The following is a 27,072-nucleotide window of genomic DNA, read 5'->3' on the forward strand; positions in this document are numbered from 1 at the left end:
CTGTGACCTGGTCAGTTTTTATAAATATTCCAAGTGTGTTTGAAAGGAGAGTACAGTTTTCCAATCTTGAAGTATAGGGTTCCATACGTCCAGATCAAGCTTGTTAAATATGTGATGCTAATCTTTTATTTATTTACTCATTCCTTTGCTTGATCTATAAGTTTATAATCGGGATTTTTTTTTAGCTCCTACTGTGGTTTTGAAGTTGTTGGCTTATAATTCTGTCGGTTTTTGGTTTGGGGCATTTATTGTTCTAATTAGTGGTTTGTTGTTGTTGTTGCCCTGAACTCAATTTTGTCTGATACAACTTAATTAGACCCAAATTTTCCCCTTTTGGTTAGTATTTGCTTCATATCTTTTCTAGCCTCTTACTTTCAACCTTTCTGCGTCGCTTTAGATGTGTCTTTTGTGAATAACAAATAGGTGCACACTTGCGGAGCACGGGCTCTAGGTGTGCGGGCTTCAGTAGTTTGTTCTTATTACAGTTGTATGGCTAAAGGATCAAGGGTGGTTAAATTTGGTTGTATGTTGAACATCTGTGCCTATAATTCCTACAGCTGTTGAATTTGACTTTCGTTGAAGGTGATTTGTCTTTATTTCTTCTTTCTTCAGACAGAGAATCTCTGTCTTTTAGATGGTGAATTTGGTCAAGTTATCTTTGCTATTCACCATGCTTGCTTCTTTGTTCTTAACACCCCCTTGTGGAGCAGGCTTGAGGTGTGATTTCTCTTACAGACTTTTCTCTTCCCACCCACAGCCTTAGGCAGGGACAGACTTGGCTGCCACATCTCCAGGCCAGTTGGTGAGTCTTTTTTATGTGCCCAGCTCTGTGCAGGGCCCTCAGTCCTGTTCTTGCCCCACATGGGCCTGAAACCGTGTCTGAGTCTCTGGCTTCTTGCTGTTGGGGCCTGTGTCCAGGTCTCATGCTCCCTGGGGCTGCTCCAGCCTGCTCTTGCTCTTAACCCCTGGCTTCAAGTTCTCACTCATTCTCGCTCATTTCTGACACCTGAGGATTTCTTTTCCTTCCCTTTAAGCTCAACTGTACATTAAAAAAAAAAAGAAGAAAAGTCTTGGTTTCCTTTCTTGAGTGCTCTCTGCAGTTCTAGTGGGAGGAGGCTCTGCGTTTCTGCACCAACTTGGCACCCTCCCCCACCCGTCTGTGGCTGAAGATCTTTCTGTAATGTTGGTGTTAGGCCTTTCTTGTCTTTACCTGGGGGACTACTTTTACCTCAGACTTAGCTCTTTTGTATTATTTAACACATATTCCAAGTGGAAAGCAGCCACATTTCTCTGTTGGTGTGAACTGATTGGTGTGGTTCCTTGTGTTCATTTACTGATGCGTGACTCTGTCCAGATTATACCACGTGTCAGATGTTTGCCAGGCTGGAGGATTGGGGGCAGGGGGATGGGACTTGTGGGTCATTGAATTTTTTGGCAACCCTGGTTTGCTTTCAGAGAACAGCCACAAAATCTTGAGTTTGGGGATATCTTTGCTCTGTTTATTGTCTGAACTCCTTCTCTCCATGAGAGTGAAAGTTCCAAAGGGGCCAAATTCTGGTCGAGTTGTCTTAGCTTATGCTTAGACCTCATCTTAATTATCCCAGCAAAAAAAAATTAGAGGAATTTGACATATAAGTGATATCAATATGGTATCACTTACATGTGGAATCTAACAAAAATTATATAAATGAACTTATTTACAAAACAGAAGTAGACTTACAGACATAGAAAGATTCATGGTTACCAAAGGGGATAGTGGGGGTGGGGGGGACAGGAAGAAGGGGAGGAGATAAATTAGGAGTTTGGGGGAAAAAATAGAGGAATTTGGTCTATGGCATGTCAAATGTTCTATTTTACTTTGTTTTCCATATGAAAAAGAAAAGGGGATATTTAGGTTTGTCAAAGTGTGTTGTTATAGCAGCTTGAGAGAGCTGGAAAAGCAACGGAAGTGGAAATGAATTTATGTTAAATCTTTTACCTTCATTAAGCCATTTGGGGAGCCAGGCTAGGAAACCAGGGGGTAACCCATTGTGGCATAGTCACCAGACAGGGGAATACAGTGGTGAGTCTTGGGCCATGGTAAACTCACGTTGGCTCTATGAGGGGTGTGGGGAGGGGAGAGGCTCCTGCGGTCCAGTTGTTGGTTTGGTTGAATTTTTTATTGAGGAAAACTGTTAAAGATACACAGGAAAGATGGAAGAATATAATGAATCCTTCTGTGTACTCACCCCCTCCCCTTTCAGCCACTATTATAGCCAGTCCTATTTCATGTCCACCAATACCTACTCTCTCCCTTTTTGTTTTATTTTGAAGCATATTCTAGACACCATATCATATTCACTGGTTCTTATTTCAGTGTATCTCTCAAAGACAGATTCTTTTTTAAAAAAAACATAGCCACAATGCTATTATTGCTTTAAAAAAAATAAATCTTTAACATCATCAAATATTCACTTACTGTTAAAATTTCTAATTATCTCACAAGTGTCGTGAGTTTTTCTTTTTCCATTTGAGTCAAGATCCACATAAGGGCCACACACTGTGATTGTTGAAATGTCTATTATGTCTCTTATTCTGTAGCTCTCTTTCTCTCATTTGTTGAAGAAACAGGGTCATTTGTCCTGCAGAGTTTCTTGCAGCTCTGATTTTACTGATTGTATCCCCTGTGTTGTCTTATATATTCTTCTGTCCTCCTGTTTCCTGTAAACTACTTATTAAATCTAGAGGCTTGATCCAAATAAGATTTGATTTGGTCAGGATGCAAGACTGCTTCATAGGTGTCATTGTATTCATCCATCGGGAAGCCCATGTGTCGGGTATCTCTCATTTTGTGATGTGACAGCTGTTAATGATTAACCTAGATCCATTATTTCATTAGAGGTTGCAATAGGGTGATACTGTAATTCTGGCATTCCTGTTTCCTTTATTTGTTGGAATACATTCATAAAGAGGAACTCTCACTTATCTGCTATATGTGGTTTACAATTGGTATAGGAAAAGCAGAATATGTGTTTGATTCTTTCCTTTCATTTATTGCTCTTTTAAAAAGTGAGTTGATTTACTAGAATTGTCCAATTGTGACCAGTCGGTTAGCTCTTTTGGTTTGCTATCACTGTGAACTCATGGATGTAATGGCACATAAACACCTACAATGCAATTCACCCAGGTGCAGTTTTTTTTTTTATTTAACAAATTTAATCAGTTATACATATACATATGTTCCCATATCCCCTCCCTTTTGCATCTCCCTCCCGCCCTCCCTATCCCACCCCTCCAGGTGGTCACAAAGCACTGAGCTGATCTCCCTGTGCTATGCGGCTGCTTCCCACTAGCTATCTACCTTACGTTTGGTAGTGTATATATGTCCATGCCGCTCTTTCACTTTGTCACAGCTTACCCTTCCCCCTCCCCATATCCTCAAGTCCATTCTCTAGTAGGTCTGTGTCTTTATTCCTGTCCTACCCCTATGTTCTTCATGACATTTTTTTTCTTAAATTCCATATATATGTGTCAACATACAGTATTTGTCTTTCTCTTTCTGACTTACTTCACTCTGTATGACAGACTCTAGGTCCATCCACCTCATTACAAATAGCTCAATTTCGTTTCTTTTTATGGCTGAGTAATATTCCATTGTATATATGTGCCACATCTTCTTTACCCATTCATCCGATGATGGACACTTAGGTTGTTTCCATCTCCGGGCTATTGTAAATAGGGCTGCTATGAACATTTTGGTACATGACTCTTTTTGAATTATGGTTTTCTCAGGGTATATGCCCAGTAGTGGGATTGCTGGGTCATATGGTAGTTCTATTTGTAGTTTTTTAAGGAACCTCCATACCGTTCTCCATAGTGGCTGTACCAATTCACATTCCCACCAACAGTGCAAGAGGGTTCCCTTTTTTCCACACCCTCTCCAGCATTTATTGTTTCTAGATTTTTTGATGATGGCCATTCTGACTGGTGTGAGATGATATCTCATTGTAGTTTTGATTTGCATTTCTCTAATGAGTAAAGATGTTGAGCATCCTTTCATATGTTTGTTGGCAATCTGTATATCTTCTGTGGAGAAATGTCTATTTAGGTCTTCTGCCCATTTTTGGATTGGGTTGTTTGTTTTTTTGTTATTGAGCTGCATGAGCTGCTTATAAATTTTGGAGATTAATCCTTTGTCAGTTACTTCATTTGCAAATATTTTCTCCCATTCTGAGGGTTGTCTTTTGGTCTTGTTTATGGTTTCCTTTGCTGTGCAAAAGCTTTTAAGTTTCATTAGGTCCCATGTGTTTATTTTTGTCTTTATTTCCATTTCTCTAGGAGGTGGGTCAAAAAGGATCTTGCTGTGATTTATGTCATAGAGTGTTCTGCCTATGTTTTCCTCTAAGAGTTTGATAGTGTCTGGCCTTACATTTAGCTCTTTAATCCATTTTGAGCTTATTTTTGTGTATGGTGTTAGGGAGTGATCTAATCTCATACTTTTACATGTCCCTGTCCAGTTTTCCCAGCACCAGGTGCAGTTTTAACCCTTACTAATGATCCAGTTCTCCCAGCTGTGCAAGTGAGAGCCTCTTGAGGTTGGCCAAGTCCTTTTGACCTGCCCTGTGACAGACGAGATGTTCCAGGTTCATCTGGTACATGCTCTGCCCCAGGCCTTGAGTCAACACTCCTCTAAGGAGCTCTGGATACTTTTCATGGAAAATGGTATTTCAAGACCACAGTCAGGGTGCCAGAGTGCTCACTGTGCTGAGCTGGTCATTGTTTTTGAGCCTTTACAATAGACAGAGCTAAGAAAAACATCTTCCTTTCTTTCAGATAAAAATACATCGTGAGTTCAAACTGGCATTTCTGACTCAACATCAGGACTAAAGTTTTTTTTACTTAACCTCTTTGGTCTTACATATATCTCCTTTCTCCCATACCAAGAATCCTGGTTCTCAGTGATACTGGGAAGGGTGGCAATAGAGTATCATATAATTATTCATCTGTTTTATCTCATGGTATATACCCAGCAGTCTCGGAATAACCAACCAGTGCAATCACCACCAGTGTGATAGAGAACAGTTCAGACTTTTGCAGTTCTGTTTGACTTGGGCTGTTGCCCTTGAGGGATGTACAGTTTGATAGCTATTTTAAAGCCTTTTGGATTAGTTCCCTCTCTTTGAGTTTGTGCCCCAAGCTGGATGCATTTAGGCTCATTTGTTTTCTTTTTAGTTCTTAGGGATCTCTTTTAATACAATTACAAAATACAATTATTTTGTAATTATTTAAAATATTGTCATGGTTCCAAAGTCAGATTTAAAAAACAAGTTATACTGTATTCAGAAAAGTCTAGTTTTTATCCCAGTCTCCTCCACCCTGTTCTCTCCCTCCCCTTATAAGTAACTATTTTTAAAAGTGTGTGTTTTATCCTTCCATTGTTTGTTTTTCTTAATATAAACAGGTAATTAGACATATTTATATTCTTCTATTTCTTAGATAAATTGTAATCTATATTTACTTTTTTTTTCAACTTTGCTTTTTTAATTTCCCAAGATATCTGGGAGATAACATCACAGTAGTACCACAATAATACAACAGAGTTGGATTTTGCTTTGCTAACCAATCAATTTTTTTCTTTTAATAGGTGAGTTTAAGCCCATTTAAATTTATTCATATAACCAATAATGCTTGGCCTTGGTTCTGTCATTGTTTTATAGTATATATGTAGGTATAAAAGTCTTTTATATGGATAGTTTTTCTCTGTATGTCTGTTTTATTTATTATCTCTCCCCTTTAGTATGTTTTTTCAAGTTTTACATAGTGTTTTTTTTTTTTAAGAGCAACTTAACATTTTTGTCCTGAGGGCTACCATATTCTAATGCCATTACGTAATACCTTAGCCATGCCCCTTTTCACTGTCCATAAGTTCCCTCTGTTTGCATTGTGCTTGTTAAAACACCTTTGGCCGAAGCAGGTCCCATGTCAATCCGAGATTCAAGGGGAGCAGTAAACTCACTGCACTTCTTGATGGGAAGAGCAGAAAAGTCACACTGCAAAGGGTGTACATAAAAAGAAGGAAGAATTTTTGGCCCTTTTGCAGTCTGCCACAACTAACATATAATATTTTAATCTTGTCTATTTTTAGTCATTATTTATTGGTTCCCTACCAATATGAGCAATATTGAAATTAGCTAATAATCTCTTATTTTCCCTGCCTTCCCCCTCTGCATCTGATTTGAGGAAATACCCTTTTACTCGCCATTACTAACTATAAAGAAGGCAGCACATTCTACTCTTCTTGTATGCCTCCCTTCTTCTTGTGTTTCCTCTTTTAATATCTGCATTGTCAGAGCCATCAGCCATATGCACTATACCCTATCCTTTATAACCATCATTTAGTGTTAGTCTTACAGGTAAATATATATTTAATGCTCACTGTCAGTACTTATAATGATGTTTCTTCAGCCAGTTTGGTTGTCTGAAGCTTTTTCTCTAGTACATGTTTTAGGAAGTCATGGGAAGAATGCTTCTGGAATTCTTTTTTTCTTTTTTTTAAATAAATAAATAAATAAATAAATAAATAAATGTATTTATTTTTGCGGGGAGCTGCATTGGGTCTTCTTTGCTGCATGCGGGCTTTCTCTAGTTGTGGTGAGCGGGGGCTACTCTTTGTTGCGGTGCATGGGCTTCTCATTGCTGTGGCTTCTCTTGTTGAGGAGCATGGGCTCTAGGCGCATGGGCTCGGTAGCTGTGGCTAACGGGCTCCGTAGTTGTGGCTCACGTGCTCTAGAGTGCAGGCTCAGTAGTTGTGGCGCACGGGCTTAGTTGCTCCACGGCATGTGGGATCTTCCCAGACCAGGGCTCGAACCCACGTCCCCTGCATTGGCAGGTGGATTCTTAACCACTGCCAGCAGGGAAGCCCTGTCATGAATTTTAAATTTCAGTATTGTTCTATTCATTGCTTTTGTTTTTGTCCATGAGAACTGCTATTGTATCTGTTTGAATCTTCTTTGCTTGTCTTCTGTCACTTAGTTTCTAATAATTTTTAACCTCTTTGTTTCTTCTTGGTTTAAAATTTTTCCTCTTTTTCATCGTCTCTGTCTCTTAAGGCATGTTGCATCTATTCATTCTTGTATTCTTTCTAATTTAGTCCGCATTTAGAAAATGATTTCTTTCATGTCGAATTCTTTCTTGAGTTCTAATGTTTTCTTGAGTACCGTCCCCTCATTTCTGAGTATTTCTAGTTCTGATTTTGTTCTCACATATATTATATCATTCTCTTAAATTTTTACAGTTCATTTCAAATATTAGGCACAGCTTTCATCCCCTTTGTAGGCATGTCTTTCTGGCATGCTTTCGTTGGCCATAGAGATAATTTTTTTGCTTCTTTTTTAATAACTTCCTATGGGATTTGAACACAATCCTTTTCTGTTACTCATTTTGACTGTTGTTTCTTTTTTTAACTATTAAAACCTCTGGAGAAACATTATGTTAGCAATAAAATATTTTCATGTATATGTATTTGAGTTTACTTGTCAGTCCTAGTGATTTAATGGCAATGAAACATACCATAGAATTTGCTACCTGAGATGGGTTAAAGCCAGTTCATGTTTGTATTGGGGACATTGGTTTAAAAGGAAGTTAACATCTCCAAGTACTTAGGTTCAAGTTTTGTATGAGTTGCTTATGGCTGAGCTGTGAGAGACAGGAGCTAGTATATATTTTAGAATTTGACCAACACAATAACAAAGGCAAGTTTGGTTTGAAGAGACAGTAAGGAACAGGTAAGTGTTGATTTGGGGAGTTTGTAAAGATGCTTTTCTGCGTTTGTTCTGCGGACCACATGGTGTTTTATTACCAACAGAGAAGTTATATGATGAAAACTTAGCTTCCCCTTGGCATCTGTGATAATTAACAGCTTGATCTTATGTAGCTTTTCTGTGCCGTCTCATTTATACAAAACATCATTATCAAGTGCCCACTCTATGCCTGCTCATTCCAGGCATAGTCCTGCTGCAGGCCTTTTCACAAGCTGCTTCCCCCACTTGGAATGATCTTTCCCCAGATATTTAGTGATTCACACTCCCTCACCTCACTTCTGTCACATCATTGCCCCACATTTCTTTGCCTTACCACTCCATTTGAAAGTAACTCTTCCACACCTCCCCCTACTTCTTGCCTTACTGTTCTCCAAAGCACTGTGGTTGTTTGATGTTTCATTTAGTTTGTACACTTCCTCATGTCTGTTTCCCGTTATTAGAATCAGAGGTCCATGATAGATCCCCAGTGCACACACAAGGCTCTCAACAGTTTATCAAATTAGTGCATATATGCTGGGTGCTGAGGATGCAGGGGGTGAGCAACACGTACCCCACCCCATGGAGTTTGGAGTCTAGTGGGAGAGGCAGAAATTAGTTTAATAAAGTGTGGAAAGTGCTAGATGAGAGGACAGAACAGGAGAAACAGAGCTAGTCTAGGGGAGGCTTCCCTGAGAAAGAGAGTTTTGAGCTAACAAGTGAAGGAGTAGTGAGTATGAGCTTTGTGGTGGGGAGCAGTCTAGGCAGACGCAGCACCTTTTTCAAAGGCTTATCAGCAAGAGGGAGCAAGGCCAGCGCTGTGAGGGAGTGGGGAAGAGGTGACCGGGCAGCTGGGCAGCTGGGCAGGGCCGCATCAAGCAGGGCCTTAGGCCAAGTTACAGATTTTGTTCTTAGTGAGCTGTCTAAACAGTAGTACCAGTCACAGCCGCATAGATTGGGTCATAACTCAAGACAGTGTGGTGTATCACAGTATATATGGTATATACAGGATTTTACAGGATATCCAGCAGGGAACTAGAATGATTAATGATGGGACCCATTTGTCATGGCCTACGAATGGCTCCCTCATAGCGATTTTGAGAGACCTCAGATAAAATGAATATATATAATAAATAGTCCATATTTGTATTATTTATTAGCAAGGTTACAGTTCTGTAATATTTTTATTTTTAACAGTATATTTGCTGAAGTTCTGAAAGTATGTTTTAGGTGGTCCTGGAAGAGAAGCATTTATTTTAGTTATAAGAAAAAAAAAAAAAAGGAAAGGAAAAAAACTCTTTAAAATGAACAAGATGACTGCTTTTCTTGTTAGTCTCACTTGGAAAGGTCAAGTTTTGTAGAAGCGTATGGATAAAAAGATACCAGAGACCGTAAGGCAGAGTGCAAGGAGCAGGGCTGTTTGGTGTACCATGGCCTCACTTTGATTTCTGGGGCCTGGTTCTTAACGCGCTTAACCGGTGTTAGCCAGTTACTTATCCCGACTTTCCTGAGCCTAGGTTTCCTCCTGTGGAAAACAAAGCTGAAATAGTCCTTTGCTCATCCATCTGTAACGAGTCAGCAAGCCTCCTCCTCACGGAGACCCCATTTGCCGGCCTCCCAGGATGGATGAGGCTGAGTGAGAGGAGTGTTGGTCCCACACTTGGTGCAGGCCTGGCGCTTAGGAAGTGCGCCGCTCCATGGCAGCGGTACCTCCAGCGTGGAGGATAATGTTATTTGTCTTACTGTGTTTTATACACAATTAGTGGCTTTTTAACTTATGCCTTCCAGGAGGAGAAAAAAAAATCACTTATTTTTAGCTCTTAAAGGCTTTTCAGAATTACTTTTTAGATGCATTTAACCCTCTAAGTACATGGATCTCAACTTGAATCTGTTAAGCCTAATAATTCAGGAGGCAGAAGAGAGCCAAAGATATGTCGTCTCATAGTTTTGTCATGATTTCAGTGTGATGATTCAAACTTACGTTATGTGTGATGTATTATTAGCTTCCCTCTCTGACTAGTGTTGGAATTCGTCTGCTGCTTGAGCACTGCCCAAGTAATTTTTTCCTTTTTTAATGAGCCATCAAATAGGATGTGGCTTGAGGTTTTCTCAGCAGTTGGAGTGGATTTCTGTTAATGTGTCTGAACTCTCTTTCCCTCTCCTTTGTGAACAACGGCATTCACTTCTGATCAGGGCATTAGGGGTGTGGGGTATAGGCTGTGTCCCTAGAACAGGCCAAGCTGTTTCATCCTTGACCTTTAACAGATAACGGAACCTTGGACTTATCATCCTGTGTCAACTCATGGAGATAAGCAAGCTGTGTGCTTTTAGGGTTTGAGCTAGCAGTGAATTTTTAATTTTGTTTTATTTTTTTAAATAAGGGAAGACTAATGTACAATTGACAGGCAATACTTGTATAGATTGGAGATAATAGAAGATTTAAGAACTTGTCATCTGATTTTTGTGTGTTCTTGGGACTCATAAGAAGGGAAAATGATCCAAAAACTGCCTCCCCCACCCCCTTGGCCACACCGAGCGGCTTGTGGGATCTCAGCTCCCCAACCAGGGGTTGAACCCTTGAACCTGGCCCCCCTGCAGTGGAAGTGCAGAGTCCTAACCACTGGGCTGCCAGGGAATTCCCTTCAGAAACTACCTTTATTGAGCAACCCCATGATTGGGTGGCATTCAGAACTTTTGACATCAGTGAATTTTTGTTTCCCCCCTCTGTGGTTCAGTTCTTTTCTACATTTTCTGCTCTCTGTATAGATTTCTTCTGTCTCTCCTTCCTGGAGCACAGCAGAAGACCAAGCTTGGCTAGAAGATAAGCATTGTCTGCATAGCAAGTCAAAACACCATGTGCCAGGATGGTGGTAGCTAGTAGTCTGCTGCTGTGTGCTTCTGTGGTTGTTAGTGAAGACCTGGGTTTAAAGCGCAGTGACCTGGTATGGTCTTTGGAAAAGCAGAATGACAAATTAAGAAACTAAGTCCAGCTCAAGGTTTGGGTTTCCTTATTTGTCATTTTGATTAAGCAGCTATTTCCTTTCTCTTTAAGGCCTTGATCATCTTCATATCATACAGATTAATCTTTCTTTTTGTGCTTTAAAAAAGTGAATTTTTATAAAACCTACATAATTTGTGGTTCTGTACAGGCACTTAATTATCTCTAAGTAGATCATTTTCCCAGCCTTCATTTTATTCAAGAATTTGTGGAAATCTTAGAAAAATACAGTACTGGTTAAGTTGGCTATTGCATATGTATTGATTTAAAAAGCTACCCTGGATGGCAGTTTACAGCTTTAGGAGTATATGTTGTTTCACTTGGTTTTCCTGCAGCCTTTGTTGAAATTTGTTTGGTGAAACTCATTACCCCATACTTTGGAAATGGCCCTGACCTTTTCCTTTTCCTTACAAATGAACACATTCTTTCAACCCTCTGCAGTGTGTTCTCCCCTGTGGGTAGAGTCTTCAGCTGCAGAGATGCTTGAAAAGCCTGCAGCAACGCTGAGCAGGTTAAATTTAATTGCTGGGTATCTGGGAATCTTTTCTGAAGAGGAATGTTTCCACCATTTGTTTTTGTCATTGTTTTGTTGGGGTGTTTTTGTTTGTCTGTTGGCTCTGGGTGAGGATTTAAACTCTTCTCTGAAAGAAAACTGTTAGGAATATGTTAGCATGATAAGCTGTATATCTCAACTCTGGTGAGCTGTGAAACCCATTTCTTAGGGACTAGAAGTAACAAGGACATTTAACCATATTCTCCCTTCTTTACTAAAGAAATACAATGCCAAAATGTTTATTCCTTCAAGAATAGAAAAATATTTACACCCTCCCCCAAGGGTTGGGAAATGCACTTATTCTTGTGCAGCAGGATTCTACCTGAAACAGTTGCTTCTGTAGGCTTTTTAAATTTTCCTCCAGCTATAAAAATCTCTGTGATTTAATACATTTTGCCCTAACACTTGTGTTAATATTACATATAAAAATGCTTTTCACATACTCTTAGATGTTGGTGATATTTGACCAAGTATTTGAGCTTCATATTTGTGGATTTTAAACAATAATGATGATGATATAAGTTTATCTTTATTATTTGTTATACATTTGATAGCTCTCTTAAGTGATGGATGGGGTATAGTGTTTAAAATTTTGATCCCCCAAATATCTCTTCATAAGGAAACATATTGGAATGGAAAACAGTATGGAAGTTCCTCAAAAAACTAAAAATAGAGTTGCCATATGGTCCAGCAATCCCACTCCTGGGCATATACCCAAACAAAACTATAATCTGAAAAGATACATGCAACCCCGTGTTCATAGCAGCACTATTTACAGTGATCAAGACATGGAAACAACCTAAATGGCCATCAATAGGTGAATAGATAAAGATGTGGTACATATAAACAGTGGAATATTAGCCATAAAAAGGAATGAAATAATGCCATTTACAGTAACATGGATGGATCTAGAGATTATTATGCTAAGCGAAGTAAGTCAGAAAGAGAAAGTCAAATATCATGATATTACTTATATATGGAATCTAAAATGTGACACAGACGAACATATCTACGAAACAGAAACAGACTCATAGACATAGAGAACAGACTCGGTTGCCCAAGGCCAGGGTGGGGGTGGGGGTGGTGGGAAGGAAGGACTGGGAGTTTGGGATTAGCAGTTGCAAGCTGTTATATATTGGATGAATAAGCAACAAGGTCCTACTGTATAGCACAGGGAACTATATTCAGTATCCTGTGATAAACCATAATGGAAAAGAATGTGAAAGAGAATGTATATCTGTGTATAACTGAAACACTTTGCTGTACAGCAGAAATTAACAAAGCATTGTAAATCAACTATACTAAAATAAAATTTTTAAAAATGTATTGGTAATTGCACTGTTTTGTCATTTGTGACAACATTTTAAAATAATCTGTTTACTTATAGCCAAAGAAAAAATTACTAAACAATCATGCAGAAAGTCATACTTACTGAATTAAGCTCGCTCTTCCCCTTCTCTCCACGCTCAATTCAGTAACTCTTAAGTGCACTGTTTGTGCTTTCTGTGAGGGAGCAGGGCCAGCTGAATGAGTATGCTAAGATGCAGGCTAGAAGTTGGAGTGCCCATCCATGCAGTAGGGACCTTGTCTGGAAGCCACATCAGGGGCTGGTCAGTAAGGTCGAATAAGCAGATCGATACGTTGTTTACATCTCTTTGGCAGATTGTAGCCTTGTAGGAGAGGTTCCTTTCTCAATGGAGATGGCTGTCTTGAGGGGTCATTCCAGGTAGGTGAAGTCTTCTAAGTGGATTATTTTATTTCTCAGAATAATTTTAATTAATTATTTCAGAATAATTTTATTTATTTATAATTTAGCTTATTCTTTGGAAATTTTGCCTTTTAAAAATTTTACCTTCTGGATTCTCGGAATAATTTTATTATTCTCAGAACACTTTACTTTCAAGAATAATTTTTAAATTCTATCGAATGTTGAAAGTTGTCAGCTTAAGATGTTGACTTGCCTACATTCAGAAATGGTATGGAGATTTTCGCTTAGTGTGTGATAACTCTGTTCTCTTAAGCCTATGGTTAAAAATGAAATGAATTGTGGAATTTTGGTTCAGCCTAGATTAGGATTTTTGAGGTTGAGCTATAGCCAAACACCAAATTAATTAAATCAAATATTGAGACTGCTCTGTCTCAAAGAAAGTTTATTTGGTCTTTGCTGGCATCGAATCAAGCCTTTTGAGTATAACATTTTCAGCATATTAATAATAGTATGCGTTAGCACAAGGAGATCAGCTCGGTGCTTTGTGACCACCTAGAGGGGTGGGGTAGGGAGGGTGGGAGGGAGACGCAAGAGGGAGGACATATGGGGATATATGTATATGTATAGCTGATTCACTTTGTTATAAAGGAGAAAGAAACTAACACACCATTGTAAAGCAATTATACTTCAATAAAGATGTTAAAAAAATAATAGTATGTGTAAACATATTCATAGCTCATAACCTTCCTCTGTAATTATCAAAAACTTAGCTATCCCACGGTCAGTTAAAAAGTTTTCTTTTTGAATAGGGCTCTCTTTTAGTTATTACAGAGGACACAGCACTGTGGGACTGTGAGCCTGTGTTCCCTGCATTCAGCTTTCAGATGTCTAATTGGGTAACTACAGTAACAAAAATATTCCACTCTGTTGCAAGTCTAAGAATGCCAAATTTTTTGTCTTTTATTTTTAAAAAGTATTTTAAAAAATGAAATGAATACATGTTCATTACAGAAAATTGGAGGGAAACATACACACAAATGAAATAAAATCACCTAGAAATAATCATCATAACATTCTGTTGGTTTATTTTATTTTATTTTATTTTTTAGTATTTTGCCTCTTTATTTTATGTGGATATAATTGTGCATGCTTTAATTTTTTCTATTTTTAATAATAGTTGTTGAGAAGTTTTCTCAAGTTATTTAAGCTTGTTGGGGAAGGAAACAGTTTCCCTCTACCCTTTCTAGGTTCTTCTGGCTGGTCTAAGAATTAAATTGACATGAGACAGATTAGCAGGAGAAAAACAAACTTAATTGCGTACATACTAGAGGCTCGGTAAGAAACCTGAGACCCTAGGATAAGTTAGGCAGTTGAGGCTTATATGCCTTCTGAGAGGAGGAGAAGCGGGTAGGGGTTTGAGACTTCAAAGGGGGAGGAAGGCAGTTCACATGGAGATGGGAAAATAAATGTTTGATAAGGAAACGTTTGCTGGGCCCTGCAGAGACAATGGGACACAGACAGGACTGTGGTCTCCAGGCCCTGCTGAGTTCCCCCAACCTCACTTTGCCCATATCTTTGCAGACATCTCTGATGGTAGTGCTCTTCCTAGATCAGGCCCTTTATCCAAATTCTTTTAGGCAATTAAAGGAAGAGAGGGGTTAAAAACAAAGACTTCCTAAGGGTTCTGTTTCTTAAAAATAATCAGCTTAAAATAATCCTCATGCTAAATAGACACATTTTGGGGTGGCAAATTTTGCTCCCCTACAGACTCTATGAAAAAATTTTAATGGGTTGCATTAGTTAAATAAACCATCAAATTGATATACCATAATTTACTCAGTAATATTCTTATTATAGAATTTTTAGGTGAGTTTTCATTTTTAATGCATTGTTTAATTTTAACAACACTCTTAAACCTCTTTGGGCAGAAGAATTTTGTGTGAAAGGAGGAACTGCAAATACAAAATTATAAAATCTCTGGAATTTCACTTGGCCTCTGTCTATAACATGATAGAGCCAGAGAATTGGTTTAAAAAAAGAAGTTTAAAAATAAGAATTTCTCATATATTGTCAGGTTGCCCTGTATAAAGGCTATATCAGTTTATAATCCGTATAGTGTTAGGTATTTATCTTTTTAAAACTGTTCTTATCAGCAGTTCTTTTCATTTTATTTTTGGTATTTTCTCTTTTTACTTTGAAAACTTTTAAACCTATAACCCTATAGGTAAGACGGCAGCATTTGTTACATTTGCTTTATCTCCCCCTCACTCTGTACATATACACACACACATGCATCCATAATATATACATATACAAGTATGTATATATGTATTATTATTTTTTTATTAAAGTAAATTTATAATATTGATATGATCTAATGTTTAGGCCATAATAAAATTTCTCCAAATGTCTCAACACTGTCTCTTACAGTTTTTTATTTTATTTTTTGATCCAAGATCAAGTCAAAATCATGTATTTAGTCATCATAATTCTCTTTTTTTAAACGTGTCAAAGATTTTATTCAACTCATTAATTAATGAAAAAACTAATAAGATGTTAAAAGCAATTCAAATGAGAATTTAACACACTAGACAATGTATTTTTACAGTCCTGTGAACAGAAATCATTTGCATAACTAGGGGCAGAAAGCGTTTGTATTTCTCTCAATTTTCTACAATTTAACTTCTACAGGTTGTAAAAAAACAAAAACAAACACTGGTATTAGTTTTCCACTGCTGCTGTGACAAATTACCAAAAACTTGGTAGCTTAAAACAGCACAAACTGATTATCTTACAGGTTAGTTGGAGTATCTTACAGTTGGAGGACAAAAGTCCAAAATTGGTTTCACTTGGCTAAGATCAAGGTGTCAGCAAAGCTGTGTTCCTTCTGGAGGCTTGAGGGGGGAATCCGTTTTTTTGCTTTTTCTCCACCTTCTTGAGGCCACCCCCATTCTTTGGCTCCTGGTCCCCTTCCTTCATCTTCGAAGTTAGTAGAGTCATCATAGCTCTTTAATCTCCTTTAATCTAGAACAGTTCCCCAGCCTGTTTTTGTTTTTTATAACATTAACACTTTCTGAAGAGTTCAGACCAGGTGTTGTTTTGTGGTGTCCTTCGATTCGGGTTTGTCTGTCTCCTGGGATTACACGTGTCTGACAGGAGGGCTACATAGGTGATGTCCTCTTAGCATGTCACACTGAGGGACACACACTGTCTATTTGTTCCATTATTACTGATGTTTTGTTTGGTAATTTTGTTAAGTGGTGGCCTCAGAAATCTCCATTGTAGCTCTCCCCCTTTGTATTAACAAGTATTCTATGGGTAATACTTGTGCAAGGATGCCATTCAGATTTTAGTTTATGTTCTGCAAAGTGCACACTAGAATTATTTGGAGAAGTTTAATTGGTTCTTCTCATTTTGTGTGTTGTGTGCTTTTCTTATTGATTTGTGAGTACACTTTTATTATGATGATTATTCATTTCTAACATTTAGTAAGCCATTAGTTACTAGCTACTAGACACTGCTCTGAAATCTTCATAACGATTTTATGAAATGCAGGTACCATCTTCCCCCTTCATTTTACAGAAGAAATTGAAGCTTAGAGAGACTAATGCTGGGTTATGTATTTTGCAAATATTTGTCCCAGTTTGTTGTATACGTCTTAATACAGTCTATTTTGCTACCCCAAAGCTTTACATATTATCACAGTAACAACTATCAATTTATTATTTTTTAGTTTTTGCCTTTGGTGTCCTACTTAGAAGCCTTAAGTATTAAATCCATTATGAATGAGGTTTGTTCAAATGCCATCTTATCAGTAAGTAGGGTTGCCAGATTTTGCCTAAACTAAGCATGGCCCAAATATTGTATGGAATGTACTTACACTAAAAAATGATTTGTTGCTTATCTGAAATTCAACTTTAACTTGGTGTCCTCTATTTTTATTTGGCAATCCTATCAGTAAGGCTTTCCCTGACCACTTCATTTAAAATTGCAACTCCCATCTCAGCACTCCCCGCTTTTCTCTTTCTCCATAGCACTATATATACACAATGTATTTTACTTTTTTGTTTAGTGTCTGCACTCTACCACTGGAATATAAACTCCATGATACCAGGCTTTTTAAAACTTTTAAATGTAGGTTTAACATACATATAGAAAAGTGCACGCATCGTTAGTATACCACTCAATGAATTATCTCAAAGTGAGCACACCCATATAACCACCCTCCAGGAGGGCGAAGATTTTTATTCTCAATGTATTTTCAATGCCTAAAGTAGTACCTGACACATAGTAGGTAATCAGCAAATATTTTTGAATGAATCAATGATGTAGCCTGTGAGGTAGGCATTCAGGTTACTTTTGTCCAAATAACTAGTGAGAGAATTTATTGATTATTTATTGCTTGGTTCTTATCCCCCTGAAAAGCATAATTTTTTTTTGAAAAGCGTAATTTTTGATGAATTTGAATAGTGCAATTATTTAGCTATTCCCCTACTGTTGAACATTTTGGAGGTTTATACTTGTGGTTTTATATATATATGTTTTTTATCCTTAAGCATCTTTGTGCATTAAAAATTAGTCCTCATTTCAGATTGTTTTCATAGATTGGTTTCCTAAAAGAGGAATACTAGGTCAAAGGGTGCGCCCCTCTCATTCAGACAGAACACCCACTGACCGTCAGTGGACCTGTCTGCTGAAGATGGCACATGGAAGGGACCAACACTATCGCCTGTGTTCCCTGCTTCGGAGAACAGCTAGCAGACCAGGTGGCGAGTGCGTGGTCGCTTCCTTGACATCATTCTTCCTGGTTGGTAGGGTGACCAAGATGCCTCGGGTCTGAATGCCAGCTCCTCTCCTTACACTACTTGCAGGACTTTGGGCAAGTCGTTCAACGGATTGCCGTTTTCTCTAGACAGTGATGATAGCAGAGCCTACGGGGGTACCACATGGGATGTAGTCTCAGGAGGTGGTAACTGCAGCTCTAGGGGCAGGTGGCCTCTGCTGCTCGAAGCTCACCCAGTCCCTGGTCCAAATCATTTGGTAGATGAGCTGACGGATGCAAGGTGACCACTTCACTTTGGCCAAGAAATACTTGTCAGGTGAACGAGGGTCAGGCCGTGAGCTTACAGGACAGGATTCCCACCTTCCCATTAGGACCACAGGTACGCAGAGAAAGAGGGGTATTATCAGACAGATTGATTTGAACTGTGAGAGCACACCCTGTCAGCTGAGGCTGCCCTCGTCTTTCCTTGCTCATACGTGATACATCCACTTCTGTCACCTTCGCAGGAGAAAATAGATAACTGCATTACCCTTTTCTCACACCGGTCAGCTCTTTCCAGGATTGCTCCTATTCACGAAGAACTAACAGGTCCGTGAGTGTTGTGTGCACATTGAGAGTATGAGTTGTCTTGTGTAAACCACTCGTGAACATGACATTGACCACCTGGCTGCCAAGAAGAGGAGTCAGGGGTTTCTTTCCCCTTTTGGTGCTCTCACTACACCAGAAAGAATGCGTCGTTCCTTCAGTTAATATTTATTACAAAGGGCCTCTGTGGGAGGAGGCTATTCTTAAACTCCACAGAGTAACCCTAACACCAAAGGGGAGCGGACAGGATGCTCAAGGGCACCTGGGGGGGCAGTGCAGCGGGGAGACAGGAGGGGAGCGCAGGGGGGGAGCGCGAGTTGGCATTTCTCTGCAGTCTCGTGTTTTATTTAAACCATCCTCGCAAATTTGAAAAATTCTACTCTATAATACATCCATTTTATTTTAATATTAAAATGTTTTAAATGACCAGATTAATTATTTAACTTTTCCTCCCTGCTCTCCAGTAAAATCCATGCTCTGGGACGTCAAGCCACGGTTATTCAGTGGCTTGTAATCATCGCAAGCCCCAGGCTGCTGGGAAGCAGAGAGAAATAGCTGTGTTAGATACTCTCTCTGGGAGAAATATCAGCGGTGACATAAAGTGACTGGAACATGTTCCTATCTAGAAGGACTAGCTAGGGTCTGTGCGCTCAGAGGATGGGCACAAAGACCTGGATTATGTATTCACTCAGTTGCATCATAAAATTTTTAAACTTGCATGAATTCAAATGTACTCATTGGGGAAATTATTTTCTCGGTAGTGAGACTGGTTTTGCTTGTCAGTCCACTCAGTGAAAGTGAGTGAGTCGGTGATGAAATGGGAGCTAGGAATCTGCTTTTCCCACGAGAATATCCATTCTCAAGTTCCACCTATCGGGTGACCCCTGCCGATTAGAAATTGTGCTCACCCACGTGTGTCTTCAGTAACCTGGTCCTCACATGCAAGCCTGGTGTGCAAGAGGAGAAGCAGCGGAGTGCTCTGACACTGGAGGGAAAAACAGCCACATTGGATGCTGGCATGACACCTCCAAAGGGAATTTTCAGGGGTAACTTTGACTAAATGTGGTTTTCACCTTTAGCCTCCCTCCCTGTCTTCTCCACACAGACACACTGTTGCACACATGCTGTTGCAACTCCACCGTGCTAGGTGCTTTCCCTGAAATGACCTGTGGACAGCACCTCAGCTCAAGGACAAGGCAACAGTTGCCCAGAGAGGTGAAGTGGGAGCCCAGTGGTCGGACTTTCCACCCCCAGAGCGTACACTCATTCCATCGGGCCTTTCTGCTCCTACAGTTGTATTAAAATCTTCTAAATCACGAATTGCTCAAAAAGAAAAAAAATTTTTTTAATTTAAATAATCCCAACAGGGAGTTCCCTGGCAGTCCAGTGGATAGGACTCGGCACTTTTACTGCCGTGGCCTGGGTTCAATCCCTGGTCAGGGAACTAAGATCCTGCAAGCCACACAGTGTAGCCAAAAAGAAAACCCAACGGCATTTAGTCCAGACTTGCAGAGAACCAAGTTATGGGGTCTGCCTGTGCTTTTTTTGGCGACAACAGTGAATCCCGGCCGCGCTCTGGCCTGAGCTGGAGAAGAACGGGCCGAGATTGGAGTGAGTTTTGCACCACGTCTGTGACTTTCAGGCTGCACTCAGATAGCTGTTCCCCATGTGTGCGTCCGCCCCAGGGTGGGCTTGTGGGGCAAGTGTGCGCCTGGATCTTGGGAGAAGGCATTACGCAGCATTCCAGCTGCCCTCTGGGGATTCTCACTGCTCCTGCTTTAGTAAAATGTGGCAGGTTGCCTGGCAACCCCCAGCTGGTGGGGATTTTTTTCTACCTACTTTAGGAAAAAGCCCTCTATCAGCTCTTGGCTGACTACTCAGGGCGGAGTAGGAGATAAACTTGGCTCTGCAAGCCGACTTTCTCCTTTATTTTTCACACCTCTGCCTGTATCTTAACATTCGCTCTCCTCTGTTCTCATTTGTCTATCATTTAAAGGTAGAAGCTGGACAGTTTGCCTCCCAAATCAAGTCCTGAGGGGGATTCGTTACTGAAAACATGTTCTTTTTTTACATTAGTCAAAATTGTTTCATTTGTGAGTCAGACCCGTGGACTGTTTCACTGTGTTGTATATAGCCATGCACCTCCGTGCTGCTGATTTGGTTTTGACAGAAGGATCCAGTTGTAGCCTTAGAAGGAAGCGTGGCTAGTGCATTTCCTGTTGGTGAAGGCCTCTAACTGCTGCCCTAACCTGGTGTGGGAACAGTCTGTCTGTGAGTGCCCTGCAGAAACGTGGTTTGTGGAGCTTTGCAGCTCTGTCCCATGCAAGTTGCTGTCAGATACTCATATTTTTTCTTCATTGAAATCATAGCATAATGCTATGCAAAGGCAGGCTAAGTAAATTCATTCATTAATCTTAAGTTTACATGCTTTAAAATGAGACTTTACTTATGTTAGAGGCATTAGATGTGGGACTGCAGAGTTATCATTTAAAGGGTGATAATATTTTTCTAGGGAAAAATAAAAGTAGAGAGTACTTTAAAATCCCTGAATGCTCCGTTCTCAATCAGAAAGCATTCTGTGTTCTGCTCTACCAATACATGACTTTCAAAAGTTGTTTTTCAATTTCCTAATTTGTGTTAAGCATTTTGATGTTGTCGGAAGCTCTTGAGCCATTGGGAATTTTAAGATGTAATGTTATAAAATACTCCAAAATACTTTAAAGCAGGGGTCCCCAGGTCCCCGGTCCTTGGCCTGTTAGGAACTGGGCGGTGCAGCAGGAGGTGAGCGGTGGGCAAGTGAGCCAAGCTTCATCTGCCGCTCCCCGTGGCTCCCCATGGCTCCCCATCGCTCGCATCACTGCCTGAACCATACCCACCACCCCACCCCCATCCGTGGAAAAATTGTCTTCCACGAAACCAGCCCCGTGCCAGAAATGTTGGGGGCCGCTGCTTTAAAGTGTAGCAGTATAACAACACTTGCCACTGTATTCATTTTGTTTTTTCATATAAGTGTTTTAAAATGTATCACTTGACTCTTTTTCTAACCAGTCGATTTTCCACTGGATGTCCAAACACACAAAAAGATCTACATTTACTTCTCCTTAGGATGTAGAAAACAAAATGACTGTTCAGAACAATGTAGAGATCTTAACAACTTCAGACAGGAAAGCTGACCAATGCCAGTATCAATTAAAAAAGAAAATCTGCCTTATTCTCCTGCTGGCACAATATTTCACAGGTTCTTTAAATGTTCAGGAGTGGTGAAAAACTTGTTACTTCTCTGAATTTGGGGAGTTGCCATCTTCTAAAAGCACTTCCTCACCGAATGGGAGAAGCTCACTCTCTGGCCGCCTCTCAGGCAGGCATGCTCTCCCCTCCTGCTTCCTCTCCCCGTCCCTCTCTTCGTCCCTCTCTCTCCTATCTTTCCATCCCCCACTCTCCTGTGTATGTATGTGCTTGACACTGAGCTGCTTCAGCTGCTTTTGGCAGCTTAACATGCTTGTGTCAGACCCGAATGCTGCCTGTGGGTCTGACCACTGATGATGGCAGCGACCACCTCCCATAACAGGGAGACAGACTTAAGGGTGAAGAAAATAAAGAGGTGGATTAGTCTTCCTAAACTCCTGAAGCCTATAGGGAAATGGTTTGGTGACTTAAAAGGAGAAAAATAATACAAGTGTAGAATGAATGTGTTAAAAGCCAAGATGGGACGGGACTTTAAAAAACAAAGTAATTCTTACTCAGTTTTGTGCTGCCCCTTTGGCCTGTTTGGTGATCTGTGGGGTTTTACTGTGTGGTCTACAGACAGAACCCACCAGTGAAATAAATTAGTCGTTGGGCACATAGTGTCAGCAAAGGCAAAGAGTAAAACTGATGTGGAAAATAAGGCTAACTTCGTCATTCTTTCTTTATTGCCTCATTGGAGAAGCGTGTGATTCTTTCTGTATACTTTGCTGAAGTCAGACATTGCCAGGTATAACGAATACCTTTCATTGTCCCAAGGCAACCTGTGGTCTGAAGAGCAGATTTCATTGCTTTTGTTATGAATCAATTCTCTCTCCATAGAGGCTGGACACAGTGCCAGTGAGGCTCCATGCAGGCACCAAGGAGGCTGGCCTGAGTATTAAAGGAGGTTTTGCTGGCATTTTTTTCCTCACCTTTTTGGTGGTAACAGATCACATGCGGGGTGTCCTGGAGACACTGAAGAGGCGAGTCACGTTTGATGTAGATTTCAGGGGGTTCCGCATCTCTAGATGGATTGCAGCGGTGGGGAGTGGGGAAGAGAACAAGGCAGGACTAGGAAGAGGGCTCTTTTCATAGGTAGCATCGTGGTGCCATCATGAGAACCCTGAGAGGTTCCAGGTTGGTAGCGTGGCAAAGAAGGGTTAACGAGAACCATAGACGGAGTTGTCTATATGGACAGTTTATATGGAATTTCTGTGCCTCCTTCTTACTAGGTTGGGAGAGGCCACTTTGCTTTTGGGGACTGATACCCTCCTTCCCAGGGGTAATGACTCACCCTGCAGGTAAGATAGCTCAGCCCTGCCTCGCTGATAAAGGCCTGTCATTCTCATTCTCTCCCCAGGTCCCCTCCTTCCCTCCTGGGTTTCACTTGGTTAATGAATAAGCCTAGTCATGAGCTGTAAGTAAATTCTTTTATCAAATGAAAACCACATCAAAACATCCACAGAGAGACATTTAATGAAAGTGTAAATATTGCAGTACAGCATCTCCTGTATCTGGTTGGCGTATACACAAACAGACTTTAAGCTTTTCACCTATTGAAACCTTTAAGTCTGAAAATATGCTGCTCTGTGAGGCTTTTTGTAAACATGGTCTTGGGACGTGGAGAAAAGTTGGTGCATTTATGTGTTATCACAATAGCACTAATATTGTGGCAGATTTAATGCTTCATAAACAGCTCAAACTGCCAAGGTTAACAGTCCAAAAGTGTTGTCTTGGTGTATGTGGGGACATTTATATTTGGTGTATGTTTGTGTCTGGCATCTGAAACATCGCTAACGAGAACCGGTGAACCCTTCTAAACTCTGACTGCAGACCCGGCCACTACCTCGAGCCAGCAGTTCAGTTTACACACTGGCTCTGGTTGGTGAATAGGTTGTGTCCTAAAAGTTCTTTTGTTGATTAACCTTTTAGAACACAAAGCGCATTGTCGCACAGAAATGCCACTTTGAATGGTGGGTGTCAATGAGCTGTGGCTTGTTTCAAACTTCGAGTCATGGCCCATCAGTGGGTCAGAAAATCAGTGCTAGTTGACGCCAGAATAAAAAAGAAGAGAGAAAAGAAACAGAATAGGAAACATCAGAGTGGGTTGCCTAGAAAAGATAGGTCTTGTTTGGTGACACTGTTGCAACTTAAAACCTACTGGACACTGTATGCCTTTAGAACGTGAAAGGTACCCGTGTAGGGGGAGGTTGTATCAACAGTGGGTTAAATCTGGCCATTTTCCACTGTCCAGCACTGTGATGTCAGGCAAGGGGCTTAACCTATCTGGGTCTCTGTTTTGTCATACTCAAAATAGGGCTGTTTTGTAGAGGTACGATTAGAGATGAAAGAGTGTATGTTAGGATTAATATACTAGGATATTATAGAACATAATGGTAATATATTAGGATTAGAGCTAATACAGCATCTGGTGCATGGTAACCTGTCTGTAAACCATGATTATTATTTATTTGTACTCCTCTGTGATATATGTAGACCTTAAAGGTACTGTTATAAAATAGTATAACTAAAACATGTACTGTTTCGTCTTCCCTAGAGTACAATTTATTCAGTGTTCCTGACATTTAGGATCTGCCATTTCACACATTCTAGGAGGAGATCTTTGATTTTACTTTAAATTATTCCTGTGTAGTTGAGACATCAGTCTTAATTTTTTCCCATGAAGTGTGAAGAATGTTGCGAATTGCCTTAGGTCTTTCAGCTGTCTGTCAAGTTTGTCAAGACCGTTAAGTATGGAATTGCTTCCCAGCTCCCTTTGTAAGTTGTGTGTTTTCGTCTTTATTTAAAAAACAAAAAAAGGTATTCTCTGTCTTTTTTTTTAAGTGACTCTCAATTCTAAACCTTTTGGAACTCCATCTTTTCCTGTTTGACTCCATCATAAAATCATTCTTACCTCCTGCACATCACTACCCCATCTTTTAAGGAGCTGTGTCAGCATTTGTGAAAACCTTTTTTTGTCTGGCTTCGGTTTAGAGCAGCTGCTGCGTTGACTGCTTTGAGGGGCAGGTTAAAAGTGTTGTCGGAAGCCTGGCATCAAAGTCAGGGAGGTGAGGATTCAAATCCAGCTCTGCCAGGTCATTACCTTGGCCCTCTGCAGGTTACTCAACCTCTCTCAGCATCTGTTTCCATGTCCGTAAAAACAAGAGTTCCTGCCCACCTTGTGGGGCTGCTTTGAGGAGAAAAAGAGCACGGGTGGATTGGTAACTTTGCCTAGAAGGCTGCTGTCTCCAGCTGGGTCCTCGTAAGTCACAGCTCCACAGCCTTTTCTGCCCTTCCTGGCCTCCCGGTCTCAGCTCTGGGGCTCTCAGGAAGACCCACTCCCTTTACCCAGGAAACAGCCAGCTTCCGGGTGGGGCTTCCTACCCCAGATTCATCAAGCTCTGCACCTGCTCCTCCCTTCTCTCAGAAGTGGGGTCCCCACGTGTGCTCTGGGCCCCGTTTCCTCTCCAGGCCTTTCGCTGTCCCTTATCCCCAGGCCCACCTGCTGCTTCTTCCAACAGTGAGAAAACCTGCCGAATCTAATCCATCTTTTCAAAAGGACTTCTAGATCCCAGTTCCCTTTGCTCCCCATGACTTCTTTCCTTTTACAAATTCCAGTGGTCTGGATTCATCACCCTAGCCGTCGTGCCCTCTCATTTAGCCGAGGTCCCTGGTGACCTCCGTGCCATAAAGCCCCTGAGCCCTTGTCTCCTGTTGCCTGGTTGCTCAGTACGTTGACCCACCCTTCCTTCCTGGGCTTCACAGCCCCAGACTTTCTAAGTTAGTCCCCTCCTCTTGGGCCCACAGTGTCCCAGGCTCCCCTGCCTGCTCCTTCCCATCTATAAGGTGATTCAATGTTTGCTCTTCCTCAGAGTTTCACTAGGACTTCTCTTCTTACTCCATGCCTTCTCCATTCCCATTCCTGTTTTCCCCTTCAGTCACAGTGATCTTGTAGGAACACACATCAGATCACACTCGCACCCTCCTGGTGACTAAAACCCCATGGTGGCTCACTCTGCACTTAGCCGGAGCCCTCAGGGGCGTGTCCATCATTCCGGCTTCACCTCAGGTCCTCCCTGCTCCCTCTTTAGTCTCCACTGTTAAGGTCGTGTTTCAGTTCCTCAGTCAAGACTGTGTCTCCTCACTCAGATAGGTCACTTGGTGTTCCTTCTGCCTGGAACACGCTTCCCTACCCCCAGTGTCTTTGACACTGTCTGCTCTCCCAGCCTTCAGTCTCAGGAAAGGCTGAATGTCTTTTCCTTAGGGAAACGGTCCCTGTGTCCTGGGCCTGACCAGCTAGCTCCGGCTGGAAACTCCAGAGCGCTTTTCTAACCCTCAGCACACGTGTGGGGCTCTGTGCCCTGTCCTTCCCTCCCGGCGAATACAAGGACCAGGTCTCTGATTCAGCCCCAGTTGCCCATGCATAGAAGATGGTGTGTTTGTTCATGAATGAATGGAGAGATGAATAAATGAACAAGTGAGAATTTCATACATTAGCGTCTGTGTTCACAAACAGGTGGAAGGGTGAATAAATAAACAAGCGAGAACTAAATACGTTTGTTTGTAAAGCAGTCAGCACAGCTCTTATATATAGTAAGTACTCAATAAATGGTAGCTTTATTTCTTCTTAATCGACTTTTCAGCTGGGAACCATGAAAAGAAAAAAAAAAAAAAAAAACCCACCCAGGCTGGTTAATGGGAGCAGTGCTCCTTGGTGACACCCTTCAGTAAAAGTGGAGGCAGGTGGCAGAGGCCGTGGGAGCGAGAGCTTAAGCAGCAGCTTCTTTCCCACAGTCAGCTTCGTGTCCTCCTCATGCTGAAATCATCATTTCTCACCTCGATTCCTGCCTCCCTGGTGCTCCCCTGCCAATCCTTTCTGTTCCTTTCCTCCTCCTCTAGATTGTAAGCTTCTTCCGGGCAGGGACCGTCTCTTCCCTTGCTCCACGCACCGGTGCCCAGCACGGTACCTGGAGCCAGTGTTTGTGGAATGAATGAATGAATGAGATGCACGTTTCAGAAGCAGACTGTGGTGTTGCCAGGAGAGTTAGTGAAAATTAATTGACTAATTTTGGTCTCAGTTCAATTTTAAAAAATTATAGTTCAGACTTTTTGATTTTATACTGGTCCAGTATGGTTGACGTATCAGTTCCTGTATTTTCCGCGTTCTTGCGTGGGAAAGACCCCAATTCTAAACGATAACAGTATCGCATGAGCTTTGCAGACTCGTCTGTGAGGCCCCCCTCACTTCTCGCCCCTGCAGTGTGTGATGAGCTATACAGCTCGCTGAATCTGTCTCACTGTAGAATATCTTATGTGGCTTAGACACTGTTCTTTTAGTCTGAACTATATGCTTTGTGATCTGACAGCCATAGCCTCATTACTTGGGCACCTACCGTGTGCCAAGCCCTGTGCTGAGAGCTCTGCATACGTACTCTCTGCCCTTCC

General features: G+C 41.0%; 1 protein-coding gene and 1 non-coding gene across 5 annotated transcripts in view; both read left to right on the top strand.

Moving 5' to 3' along the window:
* The window catches only part of PARN (poly(A)-specific ribonuclease), a 160,699-nt gene that overhangs the window by 82,161 nt on the left and 51,466 nt on the right, over positions 1-27,072 (top strand). The gene's annotated exons all lie outside the window — the stretch shown is intronic.
* Positions 19,775-19,846, top strand: TRNAK-UUU (transfer RNA lysine (anticodon UUU)). Its single transcript has one exon. It is a non-coding gene; the product is annotated as a tRNA-Lys (tRNA).

The sequence above is a fragment of the Mesoplodon densirostris genome, chromosome 16, assembly GCF_025265405.1.
Source record: "Mesoplodon densirostris isolate mMesDen1 chromosome 16, mMesDen1 primary haplotype, whole genome shotgun sequence".
Taxonomy (NCBI): domain Eukaryota; kingdom Metazoa; phylum Chordata; class Mammalia; order Artiodactyla; family Ziphiidae; genus Mesoplodon; species Mesoplodon densirostris.